Source organism: Aulostomus chinensis, chromosome 7 (assembly GCF_037954235.1).
Source record: "Aulostomus chinensis isolate RoL2024-O1b breed Wild chromosome 7, RoL_Achi_v1.0, whole genome shotgun sequence".
NCBI lineage: Eukaryota > Metazoa > Chordata > Actinopteri > Syngnathiformes > Aulostomidae > Aulostomus > Aulostomus chinensis.
The window spans coordinates 16,941,916-16,959,991 of record NC_141326.1 but is presented as its reverse complement, the minus strand read 5'-3'; the positions used below and the strand labels follow the sequence as shown (position 1 = coordinate 16,959,991).

Sequence of the window (18,076 nt, the reverse complement as noted above, 5' to 3'; positions counted from 1 at the left end):
AAACTCTTTTGTCCTCCACATGTTCAAGCACTGCAGTAGTCAAGTGTGAGAGAAATCCCGCAGGCATGATGGTGCAAACATGGTGCCTGTGCACCGGAGACTAGTGTCAATTACTAAAACACATATTTATGGGTGTGTGACGATAAGTGTGCAGTAAATAAACTGCTGAACGAATGCAGTTAAACAGTTTTGCTGCAGAGGATTTGTTGGATCTTGTTAGAATCCAGTCCCTCATTGACGTGAGACAGATTGGCTCAGCTTGACCTGCTTCAATATGGTCATAGAAAGAAATGAAGTAGAAACACACACCAAGCATACAGTGAAAAAGTCAACTCTGTTCTGTTCAGCTGAGAAGTGAAACAAAGACAGCGTGTGTTTTACTGCATGCATGGAATTACGATAAGACACTTCTCACAGGGAAGCTTTAATTAATTGACTATGCACCTTGTTTCTGTGTGTGCGTGTGTGTGTGTGTGTGTGTGTGTGTGTGTGTGTGTGTTCTGCTCATTCTCATTCTATAGTGTTGGTATTCTGCTGTTCCAAGGGGAGTCATGCATCGTCGCGCTACCTGCTATTTCCACCTGTCATGGCTGTCTGTTACTATGGCAATAGGCCATGCACCCTACTCAAGGGAAAGGCAGTAGTAAGGGGGAGCAGGGTGGGAGAAGAGTGCAGGATTTTTATTGGCACAAAAAAAGTATTGTCACCTTAGGCACTCTTATCCTTGACTAATCCTTTATAGGCTATATATATATATGGGTTCATCCGCTGATCGTCGTCTCATACTGCTGGTTCAGTTCATCTCCCTTGGCGCCATTTTAAACTGCCTCTGCATATGTCAGTGTTAGTATTGAGAAGTTATGTCAGTGTCATGGCTGCCAGTACCTCATTGACTTCCTGTCACTGATTTTTTTTTCTGACCACAGCTCACATTGGAAGAGTTGCTTACTGCCACAACTTTCACAATCAGTGCTTCATTTACAATGAGCTTTTCTCACTTTTTTTGTGTTGGCATTGAGCCACACAATTAATATGGACGCCGCATCCTCTATAGGTCTTTAAACTCACCAAGGTTAAGGCATGATGTGACTGTTCGGTATTGAATTTTCCTTTAAATACGTAGGCAGGATTGACATCGGACAACTAATTTCAGAGCTCAGTGATTTGTTCACAAAATCCATGCCATTTGTATTCATGCTGACATGTTCAGTGCTTGAACCTATCTTAATTATTAATGGGAGTTTATTCACTGTGTGCGTTTGTGTGTGTGCGTGTGCACGTGTTTGTGTGTGAGCCAAGATTAATATTGATTATGCTTCCTGCCACCGTGTGTATTAATATTTCAGGTGAATAAGTGATTATCTCCAGCGGTAATTACTGGAGCTGCCGCGATAATTTACACCGACAGTACAACAAATAACTCACATCAAACATTACAAAAAGACAGATTGATTGATTGGTTGACGGATAGATAACTAGCTAAAAATCATATTGCAATTTGATTTTAACACAGACTTCCTGCCACTCGTAATTATATACAGCAAGTGTAGCTGCCAGGTCTGAAGTTTGAAGAAGGACGAACAGATCAATAGCTCGTCTGTCTCCTGCAAAGACACAGAGACACACTGCCATCTGATAATGGAACAGATCCCAGACTAGATGGGAGCATTTGATCTGGTTGGGATTGGTCATGTCTGGTTTTATCTATTCTTGAACTGAGAGAAGTGAGTCCTCCTTCCCTCTGAACTCTGACAGCATCTGCCATTCCTTTCCATTTCTAACTCCTCGTTACTTTAAAATCAGAACTGTCATAAACCATTCGTCACTGAGCTGATTACAGCACCTCCATCCAGAGAGCTAAAGCCATTTCAAATGTGGTGGATTGAGCCAGTGGGGTAACCTGAAGTTTAAATGCTAATGAAGCATTCAAACCTGCGTGCTTCTTCGTAATAAGCGTAGGTTGTTCCCACCGCCGAGGAGGTCATATTTTTTTAGCCGTTGCTAGAATACGCAAAAGCTATGAGGCCGATTTTTGCCAAATATGTTGCAGTGGTGTAGAAGTGGCCAAGGATGGATCCACTTCATTTTAAGGAAGATTAGTCATAGTGTCGCCTGATGGAAACAGGAAATTACATTTTTGTTGCTGTTGTAATTGTTGTTGTCGTTGTACTTGAATGTACTCCTGATGGTGGTCGGTCAGCTTCATTTCAAATTGGTCACAAACGGCATAAATCCTCGGTTATGAGTTACTGTGAAGACTAGGAGTTTTTACCATGGCAAATCGACCAGTTTTGACTCTTCACTAAAGAAATGATGAAAGTCCCAGCCTGATAACATCGACAAGCTGAATGTGGGTCATAGTCCTTGGGCCACTCAGTGGTTACAGGAAGTAAGGAAGCAACAAACATTTAAATTACATTTACACTATAGTTTTGTCTTCAGTGATATACAACAACATAATAAATACCATGACTTAATTTGTGTCACCGTATGACATTTGGTTGTGCATTAACTACAGCACCTAAAAAATTATAAATATTCAAAACATTTAATCAGAACCATTGCAAAGGAAAAGGACAAATTAAAATGCAAAGTGCGTTGTTGGCAGCATCTGAAATGAAGTCTACACAGGGTAGGAAAAGTGCATAATGCCCTTGTGTCAGCTGTCATTGCCATCATGCTCACCAACCTTGTTATCAATCAACATATCACAAAATCTAGAAATGTAGCCAGTGTGTGGTCTCTAGCGCCACCTAGTGGACGTAGGAAGAGATATTTCATATATATTATCAGGTTTCAGTCATAAGGTTTTGCTCACTTTGGTGGAGTTAGGAGATATGTGTTCCATCTTCCCACTAGTTTAAACTTGCTGATATGGTGCCACATGAAACTAAAATTAGCGAAGAGGATGAGGCTCTAAAAAATTAGAACACAGTTAATCTAAGAGTTGTGCTCTTGCTCTTCTTCTTTTTTGCGCGTTCTCATTCTGAGTGTTTGTCTTTTTTACAGAAACACTTGATCAATATGCATTTTGTCTTCCGTTACATTTGGCCCTGCACACAGCTGAGGGAAAGCGGGGCAACTTGGTATCTTGAAACACAGAGTGGCTAAGTGGATTATCTTCATGTTGCTGGAGGGTTCTGCTCTGCTCTCACTGAGGGAACAGCAGCAACTTTACTGTCATTCAGTAATACTGCAGTACACGCTTGCAAAAGCATTTGTGTTGTGTTTTTTCTACGTTTCCTGCATGAAAAAACTCAAATATGGTAGATGACATCATTGCACACCTGCCAAAGTAATTAGCATAACCATAAAGCTGCCAGTCGCCTGCAGTATGACATCAATAACCATACAAAAGGGTTGTTATTTACACTCTTGCACGCATCCATCTGAGGTACTGTAACTAAAGAAAGCCAACCTCCAAACAAAGACCTCACACTGCCCTTCATTTTGGCGTCCATGTCTCTTCATTACTGTCTCTCATTTAATTATCCTGTCACTGAGGATGCAGACCAGATGATTCCACGTGATCAGGCCAGAGGATTCATGCAGCACTAATCACATCACTACATGTATGTGCAATGTCAAGTTTGTGTTCATGATAATCCATTAAAACCAGTCCATAACCATGAAACCTGCCTTGTTATCAGAACATGTGAGATCATCGCCTGATTTAATACACAATGATAAGTCACCTATAGAATACAGATGGAGGAGGGCTGAGCTTGCATGGGGGGAGGGTTAGCACGATGACATCATACTGAGATAATTGATTAGTGCCCTGTAACAATGGCAGAAGGGGGAGAGGCAGTTTTGTGTGTTCAAGTGTGTGTGTGTGTGTGTGTGTGTGTGTGTGTGTGTGTGTGTGTGTGTGTAGGTAGTATGTTGTACTTTTACACTTGGATGGCGCGTACATAGTAGATATCACTCAGAGCAGAGTAATATTGCAGCAATTCAATTATCCACATTTCATAACTTCGCTACATGTCACTAAGCATAATAGCTGCACGAAAACAGAACTACACAACAGCACGACACAGACCTCCATATTAATAACACTGAATACTATCAACTGAGGAACCAGCTCACATCGATTTTTTTCTCTCTATATGAGAAACACAGACTATCTATAAATCTCCTATCCTCCAATTCACTTCCTCTTCTGCTATTTTTGCTTACTTGTACAGTTCTGGCTATAATAATAATAAAACAAACTAAACAAATCATCATTTCCCTAAAGCTGCAGTCTTGACTGCAGAACAGTCACGCTCCAGTGATGTCAGGAGCCGGAACCGCTGATGTCAGCTAACTAAAGCTCCGGAGTTGTTGCAGAGGGAAAGAAACACATCTACAGTGCAGAAGTCCTTTAGGGAGCTCATGTCAGTGCTGGTCACTCTGCCGTTTCTCTTAAAACAGTAACAATGAAATTAATGACATATTTAATACGCTTGCTGACGTGGCTGTTAAGTTTGCTCTAAATGTGAAAGTTAACTGGCTGGTACATTTGCGGTTTAACCTTGAGAAGAATATGGGTGACGGGCGATGTGCTTCTTAGCTTTTGAAAAAATTTAGCACAACAGTTTGATTACTATATACTGTAAAAAAAAGACTAATTACTCATTCCAACGTTCTGGATCTCTCTGGGAAAAATGCGTCTATATCTTTACAGCAAATACTTAATGATGACATTACATGTTAAAATTTTTCACTTCAAATAAGCTGATTAATTGCCATGAATAACCTTGGTTGCTTTAAAAGAATATACATATTGTATGCAATGAACTCAAAGCAAACAGAGGCGCTTGACTTGCAACTTAACATTAAAGTTTGGAGTTTTACTGAACCGGAGAGCTGAACGAACAGAAGTTCTGTGAGTGAAACTTACTTTATTTACTCGGGTAGGATTTCTTGAGTTTGACTTCTCAAATGTTTTAAGTACAAAAAGTCAAAACCTTTGTACATAAAACACCTGTATGAATCTGGCAGTGACAGTTACTCCAAACAACTGTCAGGAAAATGTTGGGTAAAATGTTTAGATTGTGTCACAACCTCCACAAAAATACTCCTTTGACTGGTTGAATTTGATATATTTGGTGTGAAAACTTTCAGAAAGAAGAGCTGTACGATTCAATAATCCGCATTTGAGTTAGCAGAGGGCATTTAATGTCTCAGCTTGCATAAGTCTTGCAATCACCTGGCAGTGTGGAGATGCCGCCACAAACACAAACTTTACACACTAAAATATAACAATTCAACCGGTGGCGGTAAGCTTAATGAACATTGTGAGAACTTGTTTGGCATCAGTTTAAATGTCAGGAACATTGTGATTCACCACAGTTTTAAAGCCTTTGATTGGTTGGAGGCTTAGATGTGGACTTAAAGCAATACTTTTTCCCTTTTACTGCTGCATCACTTCTTTATGACTCAAGAATGCATCAAGAGCCTGCCATGTACAATTAGCTTAAAGCTAACGGTACCCCATGACCAAGGTTCTTAAAGGGCTGTAGGTGGAGCAAGACTCAAATACAGAGACCAGAAGCAGCAGGAAAGTACATGACAAAATTTAAATGAAATACAAGCAAACTGAAATTTAGTGGATTAATGACCAAACTGCTGGATGCGGATTAAACCAAATGATGTGCTTGACAGTTTGTGAAAAGCCTTTTTTTGGACAGTTTGTTGTTTTTAGGTGGTGAACATAGGCAGCATTAGCTTAAATATACGTCACTAATTCTTTTTTAATTCTGGAGTCACAAAGAAGTGATGCAGCAGTGAGAAAACATTGTTCTGAACTCAAGACGACTATTTGTGAGTACGTGGAAGGCAAAATACACCTTTCAAGTGAAGTATTCCTTTTCCCATCGCAGAAGCTAAGTGTTAGCTAACGGCTTTTATTGGCAGTGGAAAATGGCTCAAAATATCTGCTCTTTGTCTTGCTACTTACTAAGCTAAGCTAAGCTAACTACTGAGTTAGCTGCTAGTTTAGCTCATTTGAAGGTAACAAAGAGTGGGTTTATGAGAAGAATATTTGCTTCTGAGGAAAGACCAAATGGCAACAACTTAACGTACAAACAAAATAATGAGTTTAAGTAGTCCAACGGTTCTCACTGTTAATGATCCTCTCCATTACGATTGTCTTTTTGTCATGTTACATATAAATGACAGATGGATTGAAGCATACATTGTTGTCTGGTTGTGATTAAATCAATAGAAGCATCCACAGTCATGGACACTGCTGCAGCTCATCTATGACATTGATTCAAGCTTTGATTCTCTGATGTCTGGCTTTGGTAGTTGAATATAATCATGGCATTGATTGTCTTGTCTAAAATGAAAAGAGCATCATCTGGTGAGTTTGTAAGGCAGATTTGGTTTCTAGAGTAATTATTAATTGTTGTTTTGGGTTTTTTTTTTAATTTAGGTTTTTGAAATTCACTTTCGTGCAAAAGGAAATCAGAGAAAATGTGAACGAGGCAGAAGGAGGGAGAGTAACCAAGAAGAAGCCCACAGAGAGACCACAGAATCCCATTAAATCTGTTTACACAGCAGCTTGTTTAAGGAGTATTGATGAGCTGCAGAGGTGAAGGTGCCTCAGTTGTAATTGACTTCACTAGAGTATCTGCTCTCACACGTGACCATTTGTATGTTTGTAGCCACGGGAAGGTCTCAAGTGGGAATGTGTTTGTGTGTGCGCACAGCGCATCCTTCTGAATGAATGCAAGCAGCAGACTCCCTCCATCTAATGGCGGACCATTTAGCTTTGAATTGGGAGGAAGGGGTTAATGAAACAGGCATTAATGAGCAGGACATGACCCACCCTGGCAGATGCTCATCAAAGTCTTCTAGTATTTCCCGGTGCTCTGTCTCTCTGCCTCCATCCTGTTGTTTATTATTGCCCTCCATCGTGCAGTCAGTCACTTAAGTAGCAACATTATGCAAGTCTTACATCAGTGTTTGCATTTCTGGTTAAAATATATATTTACATTCATTGTAAAATACTTGCTTTTGACCGATTTCAGCCGCCTGACAAAGAACCACATCTTTCTTTCCCCATCACCACCCACACACACTCCCACACACTGCCCATATATTTACACATGGCCTGCTATATGGTGCAGTCAATCAATGATTTCACGGTAAACAGAATTCCTGCAGCAGCTTCTAGAGATTCACATCTTATTTCAGGGAGCCGCCAGGATATTGCCCACAGCGAAAGCCCACATATGACATTTGTCTGATGGCTGTCCTCCGCAGAAGGTCAAGCTACTGTGGAAATAAAGCTTTCAGGGTAGATAAATGAGGGTTTTTTCGCTCAGTCTCGCAGCATCAAAACACAATAAGCTCAGTGGTTTCTGGTTTAATCCATCATAGCAGAAGCTTCCGGGAATGTTAGGTCACTTATTGTGTTTGCTTCTTTTTGTCTCTGATTTTGGAGAACATTTTATCTCTGTGAAATGTTCACGTCGGCTTTGATTTATGACTGTACCCGACCAAAAGAGATTCACAGTCTGCTGTGGGTGACTTGGGGGAGTGTTTCAACAGGATGAGATTTATGATAACCATCTTGAAAATATAATAGATTAATGGCATATATATATATACAGTATGTATGTAATTATTAGCAGTCAATGACCCTGGTAGGAAGGAAAACAAAAGCTCCATAACCTCATTGTCCTGGCAGACATGAAGCTCCATATAAAGAGGCGTCAACTTCATGGCATGGATCAATCTTGAAGTAGTAGAAATATACCTGCATGTTACTGACTATACATTATGCACAGAAATACAACATGAAAAAACAAATTTTAATCAGTTTTTTCAATTAAAAATATGCTTGTTTTAGCATTAAAATAATTTTGTGTGGGTGTGTTTGGCAAAATCACATAATGTGCCACCCCAAGATGAATAAATACATGAATAAAGAGGCACTCTAAGCCCCTGTGAGTAAGTGCCGAGCCATCAGCGTGGCGGTAGACTACTACTTTTAATGTCATGAATACATAAATGACTTTCAAGGCCAATCAATGGCAGTGTCACTCTTACAAGGTGCCACCTGTCATGTTTGCCAGGATGCACATTTCGGGGAGGGGTAGCAGGGTGGCACTGGAGGTAGAGAGTGGCAGAGGCACCAGGCGGTCTGATTGGCTCACCATCTGTCTCTGGGACTGAGCAGATGTCTGAGTGGAAAGACCCATCTCTGTTCGCTTCCAAGTTCACTTTCTTTCATTCTCCCTGTGCGTGTGTGTGTGTGCGCGTGTGTGTGCGTGCGTGTGTGTGTGCGTGCATGTGTGTAGTGTGCGTGCTCCTGATGGTTCACACTCTGGTTGACACAGGTCCCAGTGGGCCTGATAGTCGTCCATATGGAATGAGTCAACAGTGAGCAGGTCCTTGTCATAATGAAGAGCTGTCTTGTTAGCAGACAGCTGAGGGCACCTGGGAACCCGTTACGCTGCTATGACACTGGTCAAGTTGACCAACCATTGTAGCCTCTGTGTCCCTGACAGAAATACAAGAAACATTTCTTAATTTTTGTTACAATTAAGGAACAAATAATAAAATGATATATCTGGCCTCATTTTTATTTAATTTAAGTGACCTGTTCTTTTACTTTGTCTCTGGATCTGGTTTAAACACCATACTTTACTCTGAATTAAAATTTGGTCAAATATTAACTTTTAATTTAATTGTATTGGTAAAATAAAGTATTTATGCCTTTTTTCCATCCATCCATCCATCCATCCATCCATCCATTTTCTATACCACGTATTTTTTTGGGGGGGGGGGGGGGGGGGCTGGAGCCTATCCCACCTGACATTGAGCAAGATATGGGGTTCACCCTGGACGGGTCACCAGTCTGTGGCAGGGCCATCAGGAGCAATTGGGTGCTTAGTATCTTAATCAAGGAAACTTGGACATGCTCGCTGAAGGAAGTGAGGATCTGATATATATACGTGTGTGTGTGTGTGCGTGTGTGTGTGTGTGTGTGTATGTTTTTATATACTGAATGCTAATTTCAAGACTGGCATTGGCAGTCCAATGCATCATGGGACTAAGAACAAAAGATCATTTTAAGTAATTTCCAGTGCTCCATTTATTGTAACAGAAATGTTATTAATTCTGAGTTTCAGTTGGCAAAACAATTAATATTAAATCAAAGTAGACTGTCATTTATAATTGGAAGATCAACGGTTTAAATGCTTGGCCCTCCAGAGACTGAGTCATGGTTTCTACCTCGCATGACATGATGATTGAGGTGACAGTGAAACGGAGTTTTGTTGAGGTTATTGCCATTTATCACCATGACAACTCCATGCATTTGGGCATACCTGTGTTTAAAATTAAATTGATCATTATGAAACTCCAGCTTTGAATAATACAGGGCACCAAAGGTGACATGCAAAAAAATGAAACAGAGAATCTCTCTGGAATATTTCTAGTGATTACCAGAAACACATTTATCAGATTTTTTGTGTTGTCCCTGTCCCTTTAAAGAGTTAATAATGTTGTTTAAAAGAAACTTTATTCTGATGTGATGTTACCATTTTTTCCTCTGAAATTTGGACCAAAAGAACACAAAACCATTCCTCATATCAACTCTGAGAAAAATGTTTCCTCACATGGGTTCGAGGAAATTCATCAGTCATTAACATTGTCATATTAGAATTATATATATTTTTTTAAATGATGCATGCAATAAAAACAATAAATGTATGAGGAGTTAGAATAATATTTTGCCAGATGCAGCAAGTGTGTCATCTGCATCAAAATGGAACGAGTTAAAGTGATAAAACAGATGAAAGACCTTTTTTGTTTCAATAACACAAATAAAAGCTTTGATTAAATTGTGAAGCCCACAAGCAGTAACATGCGGCAGAGGTTGTGAGAAACATGACACCTTATTGAGAAAAACCAGCAGAACAAGTAAAAATTTATGTTGTTGTCTTGCTTGATTCCACCTACTTAGGGTCACATTTGCTGCAGCGGCTGCTTGTGACACCTCTTGCTATTTTTATCATGATTATTATTATTAACCTGTAGTATCTGCAAACGTCCTATTCGTATCGGCACTGATGCGGTGGAACATTGAGCTCAGCAGTGACTGACTTTGCGGCATCTTTTCAAATCTCTCTCACTTCCACTCAGAAAGGATGACCTTGGTCGTCTCAGCAACAGCTGCCTTCCTACAAAGCTTTGGGGGAAAAAAAAATCTTTATTTTACTTCCTTAATATCTCAGTACAAAGGTAATGAACTGATTAATATGGTTGCCCACCAAGGTATTAAAAATGTATTTCTAGCAATAACGTTTTATAACTGACCCCCTGATCCCCCCTCTCAAAATACAGGAACATGTCATCTCTTTTACTACCCTTTTGTGTGAGATCAAATGTTTCCTCAGGACTGGGGTGTTAGAGCATTTAGGCAATTAATTTGAAAGAGTTTTGTTCACATAAAAACAAATTAACATAACAACGCTCATTGTGTCTGCTTATGTTAGCGGTAATAAAGTTACGGCACCATAACTTTAGTACCACTGTACGTTATTTACTGCATGATAAGGAGAGAAGGCAATGAATAAGATCAATAAAGCTGGAGAAAGGAGTATGTACGCAGTTCCTCCTCTCTACCCCTAGAGGGCGATGAAGACTGTTGAATCAGATCCAAATATTCCTACTGCATAGCTCCCATGTGCGTTATGTGAAATCTGCATGTTGGTGCTTAATGATGCTCCAGGAATCGTTCAAGGTTTATAGGAGTATTGGAGGTTGCCGTGTGTGTTTGTGTGTGTGTGTGTGTGTGTCAAGTCCTTTAAATGCCATTCATTCACGTGATTTGATGCTCAGTGTCAATGTTAACCCCCACAGTTTTGAGCAGGTCAGGGAGCGGGAAGGGCAACCATGGATGCATCTCCCAGCATGTTAGTGTAAATGTCATCTCTACAGGAGTCAGTTCATACACACACGGCACACACACATGGTGCGCATACACCCACACACACAAGGTAAATTGATTGTTACTGTTTAGTAAGTCTATATTGTGCCTGTATAGGCTGATGGGTGAATATGATTGGTGACTTCTATCAGGGGGGCACGGTGGTGCAGTGGTCAGCACTGTTGCCTCACAGCAAGAAGGTTCCGAATTGGAGTCCCGGCTTGAGCTTGCATCTTTCTGTGTGGAGTCTGCATGATCTCCCTGTTCCTGCGTGGGTTCTCTCTGGTACTCCAGCTTCCTCCCACAGTCCAAAGACATCAAGAGAGGACGAGGCTGATTGATACTCTAAATTGACTGTAGGTGTGACTGTGAGTGTGAATGGTTGTCTGTCTCTATGTGTTGGCCCTGTGATGGCCTGGTGACCTGTCCAGGGTGAACCCTGCCTCTCACCCGAAAGCCACCGGGATAGGCTCCAGCTTAACAGGACAAGCAGAAGAAACTGGATGGATGGATGGATGGACTTCTATCAGAGCTGGAGATTTTGTCTTCATAGCCAAGTCACATTTGTCCATATGCAGCTTTTAAGATCTTATTGGTTTCTTCATTGTTGAGGAAAAGAAAATGTCATGTGTTTTTTGTTGTTGTTGAAAGAACCTTTTCTCCCTCACATTGAGAACATATTCAATCAATCAGGGATGGAGTTCCCTGCACAGAGGGTCATCTCTACACCAGTTGAGGAGGGAAGGGGGAGCATTTTGTTCTTCTGCTCGTCATCCATTATCATGCAAACTGCAACCCTCGTCACTCGAATATCTGCGTCTCCAGCCTGCTGATTTTGTGCTCTTTATGATCCAACACTCAACATACTGAGGAGACCCCGGTTTTTAGAGGACAGGGGACAGTCCTGAGGACCCATTATGGGGGCATGCAGGGCTGAAGCTCCTCAACTTCTGACATGAAAATGACCGGACCTGTTCTGGGATGCCCTCCAGACTCAGTGGAGGTGGTGGCTAAGCTGTCTACCCCAATGGAGAAGATGTTCAGTCCAATCAAGCAGCTTGTTCTGTGTGAAGGAGAGACACTGCAGGTCCCCCCTTCCTAAGACACCAAAACCCAACTGACAGTTTAATAATGTGCAATGTGATTGTTTTAATGATGATAACAAGCTTCTTATCATCATGTCATCCCCCTTTGCCGCTGGACACTAACTTTGCCCACTGAGGGTGATGTGCAGACTAGTATTGTACCTGTTCTCCTGCCAGGAACACTTTCATAATCATGGTAGATTACTTCACTAACTTAGACTATTGAATCTGTTCCAAAAAAGCTGCATGTTTACTATTTATTATTTATAGAATATTCTGTAAACTCAGATTAAATCAAAGTATATAAAGATAGTACCTGCAGCTAGAATACTGACTTCATCAATGCAGCTTGTATTATCACTGTAGAAAACACAGTTGGAATTGCACCTTTACAGTGATGGCATCTACAGAAATAATAAATCATTCATATTCGGGGGAAAATCAGAGAAAACCTTTCAATTTTCTTTCCTGCCTTTTAATTATCTGTTCACATCATGGAACAGGAGAATAATTTCACCTCCCGACATCTTATCAGTATTTGAGTGCAAGAGCAACATGAATGTAAATGTCCATATGTACTATTCCCTGCATGCGAAGTGATTGAAATCCAGATCTTATCAACATCAATATTTCACTCACTGTCTTCATTGTCTCTCATATTATTGCAATTTCACAGTGACTAGAAATTTGACAAAGATCCATGTTTGCCAAATGGTGCCACTAAACTGCATTTGTTTTTCCATTTCACCCATGTGTGCATTCGAATTGAGGAAACGGGCTGCATGCTTTGATGGAGTTTTATCAGTAGAGGGCAGTGTGTGAGTGTGGGAACCAGCGTGAGTGTTTGGCCATGCTTTGGGCATGTGTGTGAGTTTACAGGATGTGTCAGAAATACTGAAATAGGTCAGGATTCTGAGGGGGGACAGCAAAAACTAACAGTGAGGGAAAAATTAAACAGGAGGGCTGTGTGATTATGGGAGAGAGCTTTCACGAGCCATTATTGTGTAATAGCACCTGATGGCAGATGACGGGTTCTGCGATGCACAGATTTCCTTGCTGCAAATGCCAGAGAGATGGTAATTTAACCACAGTCAACTCAACTGTCACTCTTTAAGTCTCTCTCTCTGTCTCTCTCTCCTTCTGTCTCTCTCTCTCTCGCTCTCTCTGCAAGGCTCGATGTGCTGTCTGCAGAGAATGCTGGTTGCCCTTGACAACAGTTGCTAGGATACCATTCTGGAGTGACTTCATAGCATCAGGCGTGCTTGTTCTGTGGCTCATGATGAACAAAACCAATTTCTGCTTCCTTCAACCACAAATGTGCATTTAGCAGGAAATTATTTTGTCATCTTTTATTATGCAGTGGATGAAGATGTTAAAATGTTAGCGCTGCTCTGTGGAGCCTAGCAGACCCATTGCAGCTAGAATTGGCAACGTTAGCATGTATTTTATGAAAGAAAATGTAATGCAGCTGGTATGATAGTGTGTTTTTTTTTTTATTCTAACTAAAACAACACATTTCTAATCAGTTGAACCACAAAGTCTATTTCCTCCGATGATGAAAGTTATGGAAATGAGACTGATTAAATATTCCCTCCTTCCATCTCTGTCAGTGTTTATTCTCTCTTGCCCACTCTCTCTCAATCTCTCCTGCCCTTCTTCTGCAAAACCCTGCTCACGTCACCCTCTCCCATCCATCTTTCTCCTTCTCTAATTCTCTGTCTCTCTGCACTAGTGAGATAAGATGTTCCTCCCTCTGAGCAGCGGCGAGGGGCTTCCCTCTCCCTTTAACTACCTTCAGGTCTGCAGGCCAATAAGTGCAACCACACATAGATAATGTACAGTGTGCATATTGATGGGGGACATTTTCTATGTGTGTGCATGTGCGTGTGTGTGTTTGTGTGTGTGTTTGTGTACAGGGGTGTCCCAATGTGCATGGGCAGCATGTTTCCTGGGATTGCTGTTTAATGAACTTTAGATTGCATGTCAGACAAATTCCCTCTGGCAACAATCAGCTCCAGCTCCTTCAAACACTGCAAAGGACCCTTGACTCCAGGAATGGGCTGAAATAGTTTCTCACTCTAATAAATCACAGTAAATCTCAGCCTCGGCCATGAACACAACAGCAGACACAAGTAAACAATTTTGCTCAAATTCTGGTAAAAGCTGGTGCAGGCTCAAACCTCTTCAAGGCCTTATTCCAACTGCCAGCCCAAATTTGATATTTGGCGTATCTAGACTGAAAAAAATCAACATAAATGAAATGTGATTTTTGCAAATCTGATCCAAACCACATTTGGAGGTGGTTTGAAATGTTGTTCCAAACAGATTTCTTCACACGTGTCCCAGTCTGGACACCCTGGAAACTCAAATAGGGTATAAAATTGTCTCTGACTCAGTGGACATAATAACAGAATTACATAAATGCATCAAAGCAGCTAACTTGGAGCAACTAAGCTTAGTTGCACATGGACAAACATGGAGGACATTTGGGGTATTCTTCTCTAAATGCAAAGCTGGAAGGAAATAGTTTGTGTCATGAAACAAACAGAGTTGCATTGTGAAAGAGAAATCACAGTGTATGTAGTTACTGAAGCTCTGTCCACAGCACAACCTCGCCTGGACACAACAAATCCAATCTAATGTTTTTCAAATAACAGAGTGGACAAGAAAAATCGGAGTTGAAGAACAAATTAGATTTCGCTCGTCTGAACAAGTCTTCACTGGCTATCACTGCTACACTTATTCCTGGATTAGCTCATCTCCTGTACAGCAGCTTACCTCAAATTCCCTCCAGGAATGAGGATTTTAAATATTTAATGTTGCTAATTGATTTAAACAGCAATTAACACTGTCTTTGGATTATTACTTTAATCCTACTGATACACACACCATAGATCTGTAATTTCTGGAATTAGTAGACTGCCCTTTTGCATTTGTAGATGGTTTAATCTGGATGCTGAAATAAATCATGATGGGTGGAAAGCCTTTAAACTGCCAATCAAGATGTGATTTATTTTTCTTGGCAAAGACACATGGATGCCACTGAATGTATCATACATCCCAACTTACTCCCTCATAGTATTGACAGTGATTGTTAACAGACACACATCTTGTCTGTCAACCCTCCTGAGTCGGTGCTATTGGTTTGCGTAAGAAGAAGTCCCAGTCCGCCGTATGAGAATCGACAGTAGCTCCCTCTCTAGTGGCATTGATTTGGCTGTAATGCTGTGACGGGGCTGCACGTTGACTTATTGCTCCTTCTATTACCAGACGTTACAGACGCTTGTGCAACAACGAATATGAGCGTTCTTCATTTTCCTCCTCTCTTTGTTAAACCTGCTCTGACTCAATTTCATTACCTGAGGTGTTTTCATTCACATTTATGCATTCTTGGTCTAAACTTCACACGCGAGTGCACACACACACACACACACACACACACACACACACACACACACACACACACACACACACACACACACACACACACACACTCAGAGTTATTCCCTGGATTAGTTTCCACTATCAAAAAGCAAACTAAATAACCGAACTGAACAAATGCTGTCTGGCTAAATGCAGCGGGGTATTGGAACGGTCACATAGGCAGATGGGACAACAGATTAAATGACAAAAAAGACATCAGGTTGAAGCATTGAGTTGGAGAGCTCCTAAAAGCAAGATAGAACCTCTAAACCTCTCTTTTCTCGCTGTGATGTAGTGTAATTGATAATCATTGCAATTAATTCCTTTGTTTCCCCGTGAAGTTACAGTCTGTTTAGCAGTGGCTAATTAGCTCAGCCCGTTGGACGTCTGCTGCTTTTTTGCGGCGTAATTGTGGCTCTCGCTAGAGACGGAAGCAGCCAGCAATAATTGCACACTATTTTCAGATTCAGCCATGATGAGGCTAGCATACATGGGTAAATATTGTTGTATGAAAATAAAATGAAATATAGAAAGTAATGGCAAGAAATCAACTAAGATGTGTCGTTTCACATATGCATGATGGGGAAAAAGTCACTAGGGATTCATTTGGGGGTCCAGCTGGAGCAGCAGGGACAGGAAAGGAAAGGAGGTGGAGGAGGAGGACGGGAAATGGCTAAGGGGGGATGGGGCGACAGAAGGGGGTGGGGGTAGATTTAAGAGCAATGTGCAGTATATTGCAGTGTGCGGTATTGTCCTGTTGTTGTAATGTTATCACCCCCTGTATCCCGTGCACCCATTCTCTCCTTTATGTATGGCTATGTGCAGGTTTAATGGTGACTGGAAAGGGGTGGGGGGCAGGGACATGCAAGATTCGCTGACAGGTTAACATTCACTGTCAGCAGTAATGCATGATGACGATGTATTGGGCTGTATGTCACTGCAGCCCACCAGAAAACAGCCCCTACTCTCATGCTAAAAACATATTTCAGGGCTTAAGAAAATAATTTCCTGACTCAAACACATCATCCTGTCCATAAACAGTGCACCTGAACTAAAGTAGCACTATATATTCAGCTCTAGGTGAAAGCCAAGAATATACAAAATGGAACAAATGAAGGTGGAGGATGGCAGTCTGGGAGCTGAGAGGTGAAGGTGCTGCAGGTTCATTTATAAACCTGCATTTAGGAGAGTGCTATAGATCTGTGAGGTCAGAGGTCAGCTAAATAATGAGATTTGAGCTCTTCCAGCAGCATCCTTATCGAGACCTCTGCGCTACTTATCCAATTTTACCATCATCAGTAAGTGTGTGTGAGAGAATTAGAGGCTGATATTGTGTTTGTGTGTGTGTGTGTGTGTGTGTGTGAATGTGTGTGTTTATTTGTTGATGTGTGAGTGTGTGAGGCGTGCAGTGATACAATCACATGGTCTGATGGCGATGTTCTGTGTGAAGTGGTAAATCGTCTGATGTGAACTGGACCATGGAATGTTCTCCAAAGGGAAATCTCCTGTTTAAATTTTTTTTTAAACAGATCTATTACTACGAACCCTGCAAATGAAGGTTCCTTTTAATTAGATGATAATTAGCTCAATGAGTGTTGCACCAACGTTCCCCCTCCTCAGTCACGGAGTGTTGTTTCTGCATACATTCATGTTTGTGATGAGACTGCCAAATATGAATCAGAGGAGAAGAAGATACAGGTTCGTACGGTACTCTTCTATTATTTTCAGAGTATTATGATTGTATACTCAGCCGCTGCTTCACCAGCATCTCACAGGACCTGTACCACCCGCAGGTTGGACGTTATTGATCCTGTCGACACATCGCAGTGCCGAGACATCTTTGTCACCCAGACCACCCTGCGATCAATGCTGTTGTATGACAGCAGCTTCCAGTCTGTTTGCTGTCTCATTTGTATTTATGTAGCTGCATCACAGGCTCCATATGTTTCCAGCTGGTCTGGATGAATCAATCTGCAGATCATTAATCATCCGCAGTAGAGATTTAGATCTAACCTCCTCAATGTCAGACCATCATCAGAACTCATCATGATTTTTTTTTTCTAAATAGCAATTGCTATTTGAGCCAGGTTGATGCTGGACATATGATATATCTAAAATATCAATACAGTGATGATACATTTAGAGGGCACAAAGCTCATTTCTGCTCAGGTGAACTTTTGGCCCCTGCTGTTTTCACACTTTGGCCCTTATTACAGCAAGAGGGAAGTGAAATTCGAATATGAATATATATATATATATATATATATATATATATATATATATATAATGTCATACATCACTTGAAGATAAAACAGTTTAATTTGAATGTAAATCAAGTGACATTTCTTATTTTAGGCTAATTTCCTGGAACAAATAGCTGGCAGTATAACTTAAATTCAGCTTGTGGATGTCTTGTGGCCAGGACTGTTAATAAACGTGTGAACAGATCTGACCATGTTCCAGTTAAACAATTTCCTGTTCTATGACCAAAAATGAAAATTAGCTGCCTGGAACTCAAAAGTCCTCACCAAGTTGTTAAGGTGTTTCTGACCAGATTTGGAGGGATCTGCTCGACCCACCAGGTAGAAATGATGCTAATGTAAAAAATGCACGTGATTTCCTGTTTCCACCAGGTGCT

The 18,076-nt window shown here is 41.0% G+C and overlaps 1 protein-coding gene across 1 annotated transcript in view; it reads left to right on the top strand.

Moving 5' to 3' along the window:
* frmd4a (FERM domain containing 4A) overlaps positions 1 to 18,076 on the top strand; it is a 108,455-nt gene that overhangs the window by 435 nt on the left and 89,944 nt on the right. The window lies entirely within an intron of this gene.